The following is a 6,129-nucleotide window of genomic DNA, read 5'->3' on the forward strand; positions in this document are numbered from 1 at the left end:
GCTTTCTGAGAGTGCATAAGTGCTCTCTGCTTAGAAGACCCAAGATGCTGCTTCATTCGAATTGCTTTCACAGTGCGTTTATCCTCCTCTGTACAAAGCATAAGCATAAGCTGTGCAAAAGAAGGAGGATTGTTTCGCTTTTGTTCTAGTCGCAGTTCGGTAATTAGGTCATTATCCCAGCAGCCTCTGCAAAACTGCTTAAGGAGATGCTTGTCTGCCTCCTCTGGAATAATACCACCTCTTTTGACGGTTGCTCTTAATGCTGACTGCAGCCTATGCAGATAAGTGGACGGCCTTTCACCCGCATCCTGCAGAGTATTCATGAACTTCGCCAACAATTCATCCCCATCCTCCACAGTCCCGAAAGCGGAATCCAACAGCTGGAGGCAAGCGGAAGGGGGAGATTCAGGATTCAAATGCTTTATAACATCAGCTGCAGGAGGCAAAAGACTGTCTAGTATCCACCTAGACACATGCAAATCGTTCAAAGAAGGATCTTTCAAAATAAATTTGACACTAGAACACCAAATGCCATAATCTACCTCGTTGCCAGGCCTGGGGCATTTTCCAGAAAATACTCTGAGCCTGGGCTGTACCTGCCCTTGAGCAGCCACTTCACCACTCCGCACGACGTGCTCAACTACAAGTCTTTGGACTTCAGGCAGATTAAGAATGTTGGATGAAGCACGAAGGGTTGGCTCAATCAAGTTGATAGAAATAGGTTGGGACGGTACATCATCTGTCTGACTCGGTGGATCAAGGATTGGGTTGGAATTCCCATCAGGGGACACCCAATATGGTTTCTCACAGGCATTTCCACTAGCACTACCAGGTTCAGTGGGTCCTGGTGTGAGGTCAGCACTCATTTGTGACAGCATTTCACTCAGAACAGACTCAAAGTTGTTTCCACTCAGCTCTGCTATTTATTTCAACCTTTTTAGGTAGGACTTGGTTATGCTACTACCCAGTTGCTGCGTAAACACACTGGCTAACGCTCTCACATGGCACTTAATACCTGGTTCGCTTGATAGCTGGTGAATATACGGCAATTGAGGTCCTAGGGACTGCAACGCTCGATCACTGTCATACTCAATTATCACGTTTCAGTAAAACTCAGATTCTCTGTCATCGATGCGCACGGTTTTGACAACTGACCCGTATTGTTTCAGAGCATTAAATAATTTGTCATCACTTCCAGTTTCAGTTAAGCCACTGACTATTACAGAATTTGGAATTTTAATCCCTTCAGCTTCGATAATGTCCATTATCATTGCTTGCTTGTGAGCAAAAAACGAATTTTGCCTATTATATGTGCAGCTGTTAGCTCTCAGCAACAGCGCCTCCTCCTGGCTGGCTCGCCAACATTTATGTAACACGTGTCTAAGGAATTGGCAATAATTGAATTAATTAATTGCTGTTATTGCAGATAGAATTGAATGGATCAGAAGATTTAGAGATCGTAAAGGAGGTGGCGGGTTGTGGTGAGAAACAACAGACAGGCACAAAGTTAAATTTGTACTTGGAATGTAATTGTTCCTTTTGACATAACGTGGAAATAATAAACAAAACAAAAGAAAATAATTTACAATGTCATACAATAAAGATCAACTAGGAAAACTTCCCTTGAGTGCACTCTTCTTTTACCCCAAAAATATACAGACCGGTCAGAAATGTCAGAAAGAAATAAAATAAAAAAAGAAATGAATAAAAGAAATAACTTTTCTCTCAAAATATCACAGCTGTCCCGATAAGGACTTCGGTGTCAATCAAATGGTTTATGGGTAACCATATACCATCAATAGTTCAATGTTCTGTAAAGTACTGATCAGTTTCTTCTCTTTTCCCGTCTCTTTCTTTTTTTTATTGTCAGTTCCCTCAAGGAAGGGAACTTAATTCTTTAGATTAGGATCGTCTTGCTTCATAAAGCAAGGCTGATAATTGAAGGAAAGGATATTGTCCTCTTCTTTATGATGTGTCGTCGGCGGGTTGTGGTGAGAAACAACAGACAGGCACAAAGTTAAATTTGTACTTGGAATGTAATTGTTCCTTTTGACATAACGTGGAAATAATAAACAAAACAAAAGAAAATAATTTACAATGTCATACAATAAAGATCAACTAGGAAAACTTCCCTTGAGTGCACTCTTCTTTTACCCCAAAAATATACAGACCGGTCAGAAATGTCAGAAAGAAATAAAATAAAAAAAGAAATGAATAAAAGAAATAACTTTTCTCTCAAAATATCACAGCTGTCCCGATAAGGACTTCGGTGTCAATCAAATGGTTTATGGGTAACCATATACCATCAATAGTTCAATGTTCTGTAAAGTACTGATCAGTTTCTTCTCTTTTCCCGTCTCTTTCTTTTTTTTATTGTCAATTCCCTCAAGGAAGGGAACTTAATAATTATTTAGATTAGGATCATCTTGCTTTCATAAAGCAAGGCTGATAATTGAAGGAAAGGATATTGTCCTCTTCTTTATGATGTGTCGTCCTTTTTCCTCAGTAGCAGATTTGGTTGGCTCACCATCAAATGTGAAGTTTCACAGGATGTCACAGAAGATCACAGGGGTGTCACGAATCCGTAGAATCAAGAAGAAAAGAAAAAAAAATAGAAAAAACACAAAGAAAAAAACCTGGCCTCTGTATCAACGTTTTTTTCTCTTACTCAGGCACGTGACCAACAATGGCGTCGGTGAACTCTATAATCGATTTTACTCTTACACAGGCGTGTCTCTTACACACTCGCGTGTGACCAACAATGGCGTCGTGAACTAGTAAAATGTGACTCAACAATATTCAATCGGCTTCTTCAGATACTGTATGGCTCGAAATAAATAAATTCTAATACTTTGGTACACTTTTCGGAGGATTTTTAATCTATATTTCTTCAAATTAGATCGCGAAAATCAGATCACGTCTTTTCTTCTCTGTCAGGCTAATCTCTTCTGTCATTGCGCATGCTCGTCACCACGCAAGGCACGCAACGACAGAGAGCTCTCATTGGTCAATAACTAATCTTCTAAATAGGATAAATTGACTAATTTTTAAATGTTCTTTAATAACCTCTACACCTCTTTTCAACATTTATTAGAGAAATATGATGTTACTAAACTGTGAATAAATTAAACAATTCCCTTCAATTATACTTCATTCAACCGGGGTTACATCTGGCTGCACCAAAACCTTTTGGATGTGTCGTTCGGCAGCAGAAAAACACTAGCGCTCCCCGTCGGGTTATCGAACCCCGGTCTTCCGCGTGACAGGCGGAGATACTGTCTACTATACTAACGAGGAGTTGGGCATGTATGAGTTCGCCCCCAGCCAACGCCACTGCACCGACATCACTAAACAAAGCGTGGCTTTTTCTTACGCTGACCCAGTCCTTACACCATAAAATACAGGATGGACCCATTGTTACATCCCTGGGATGCATGTATTTAAAGAGTAATTGTTGAGGTGTGTTTTCCCACCCTTTTGGGTGTGGTTATGTGTCCCCTGTGTGTGTGCTCTCTCTCCTCCTATCTCTCTGGCTGCGTCCGAAACCGCCTACTTCTCTACTATATAGTAGGCGAAAAGCAGTAGGCGAGCGAATAAGTATGTCCGAATCCTTAATATTTATAAAAGAGTAGGCGAGAATTACCTGGGTGACGTACTAATTCTCGCGAGATTCTGACACGCGTCTACTTAAAGTGCGTCCGAAACCGCCTACTTCTCTACTATATAGTAGGCGAAAAGCAGTAGCCGAGCGAATAAGTATGTCCGAAACCTCAGTATTCATAAAAGAGTAGTCGAGAAGTTCCCGGATGTCCTACTGCTTCTGCCCAGCTTCTTGAGTGCTCGCCGATGGATACTTTTCTATCCCAGGAGGCCACGCGAGAGGATACATCATAAAGAAGAAGAGGATGCGTCATAATCGAATATGGTAGAACATTTGGATGAGGGTGTTTACAAATGTACGTATTACAAACCAAAAACACGGTTCCTTATTTTTAATTCGCATTTGTCGAACTATAGAGCAAATTGTTGAAAGTGTAAAGATGCTAAATGGTATAGTATAGTTGTGATGTTGCTGTAAAAACGCGTTTTATTATGTATAGCTAACGGGGGGCTCCAGGAAGCACACGTACATCTCCAAAGTAGATTTAATCTATTTTATTTGTCCATTAGTACTGTTGAAAAACTGAGGAACATTTGTGTTGGATAAAAAGCAACTTAACACATCATCAGCTACCTCAAAATGTAAATGTAGTTTTGAGCACACAAATCTCAGAGGTAACTTGACTCTTGTCTGAATGTTACAGGGACAGATGAGCACATGCGTCTGCTTATCCGGTGGAGAGCGGCTAATGAAGCCCTCTTCACCAGAATGCGGAATGCTGCCATCAAAGGTTTTGAGTGAGTATACTACAGAAATGAATAAAACATCTTTTAAATCTTAAGTTGAGGTTTATTTTAATTATTGTAATTTCAAACAAAGTTATCACAGCACTTTTCTGATTCTTGATTCCTGTGCATTTGCTGAGGCTTTATTCAAAGACATGGTCAGAAACAGGCAGGGTTGAACATCAGCAAACAGATATGTAGAGGGCAAGACACAAGAGTATTCCTAAGGCTAGCGTGGGTCTTCGATCGGTGAACAGAATCCAGAGGGCTTGACAAGAGGGGTAATCCAATAAACACAGGCAGAAGGTCAGGAAACAGACAATCCCTGTTGACTAGCTGATTGCGTTGTAACCACATAGTGTATGTAAATTTACTTTTATCTTACTTTTCTTGTTATGGTATTAAAAGGTACTGTAACTTATTTTGGTTTATTTGATTTATGCTTAGTTTGGAAGCTGTATGGAGAGGGTGCCATTTTATTTTGTACTCATGTTTATCCCTGTTTTTGGTTAGTGAGGGAGTTGAGGAAAGCTTATGTTGTTGATTTATTTTCTTTTACTCACATAGGTTATTTAGGACTCCTCCTGTTAGTCAGCTGCTATTTTGGTTGTTGTTTTGGCCAGGCTCTCTCCTGAAGACATTTATTGCTTCCATAATTCTGGCTTTCCTAAATAAATTAAGTTTGCCAAACTAGGTGGTTTTTGCATTTTTTTCAGGAGCAGAGGACTGGAGTGATTCCTCCACATTTTTATTGATTTCTTCCTTATAAGTTTTAGTTAACCTGTTACTCCCACTCCCAACCCTAGACTGGGGATGGGATCGTAACAATAGTAATAGTAATAAAATAGTAGTGTTGGGGGTTGCCCCTCAACCCTAGACTGGGGATGAGATCGTAACACCTATCATCAGTTGAAGTCGCTTCACATTTGGAATGCTACACGTTACAGGGGTCATTATTTGGACTCTTTTATTTGTTTAATTGTTTTCTCCAACTTCTCAGATGGAGGCATGAGAAAGAGATTGCATTGCCTTCATTGGGCTTGTGGTTACTGGGTGACCGAAGGGACTTTTGTGACTTTTACTTCTCCCGTTTGGAGTGAGGGGGTGACGAAATGCAAGTGGGCAGGTGTCGGCACCCTAGATTACCCTTGGTGAGCATAGTGGTTTACCACAGGGAGCGCACAGGCCCAAGGGTGTGGCGACACAGCTCGAGTTTCTCTTCATTATCGCATAAATCTTTTGCCTTTTACTAAAGATTTCCATGGATGGGAACTTTTTGCGAGTTACCTGTGTTTTTGGAGGCTCTGATCACAGCAGAGCTACACTGGAATGTCAAGAACATAGTGAATTTAGCTGTCCGCCAACACGCAGTGGGAGTTATGCGCAACTGGTCACCTTCTGTATTTGCAGCCTTTGCGGTTCCTGCGTCACCGTGTCGTATTTATTTAGCCAGCACGGAAAGACAGCGCTTTCTTGTACGTGACGGGATCCAAACCCTGGACTTGCTCGCTTTAGCACCGGGCCCAAACAAAGATTGCATCAGCTCCTCTAGCCCTATCAGCAACTCATGTTGTGACGATATCATCACAAAAATAAATAAATTGGCATCTATTCAATTCTTTTGAATCCATTACTCGTTCAATATTAGAAATATCTTTCATCACCAGTAATACGTTAACAGTGAGTATTAATCATCATTCATTCTCATCACTCATGTCAACCCAATCAGAACACTAAATGCAT

The sequence above is a fragment of the Sinocyclocheilus anshuiensis genome, unplaced genomic scaffold (genome assembly GCF_001515605.1).
Source record: "Sinocyclocheilus anshuiensis isolate Anshui unplaced genomic scaffold, SAMN03320099.WGS_v1.1 scaffold2139, whole genome shotgun sequence".
Lineage (NCBI taxonomy): Eukaryota > Metazoa > Chordata > Actinopteri > Cypriniformes > Cyprinidae > Sinocyclocheilus > Sinocyclocheilus anshuiensis.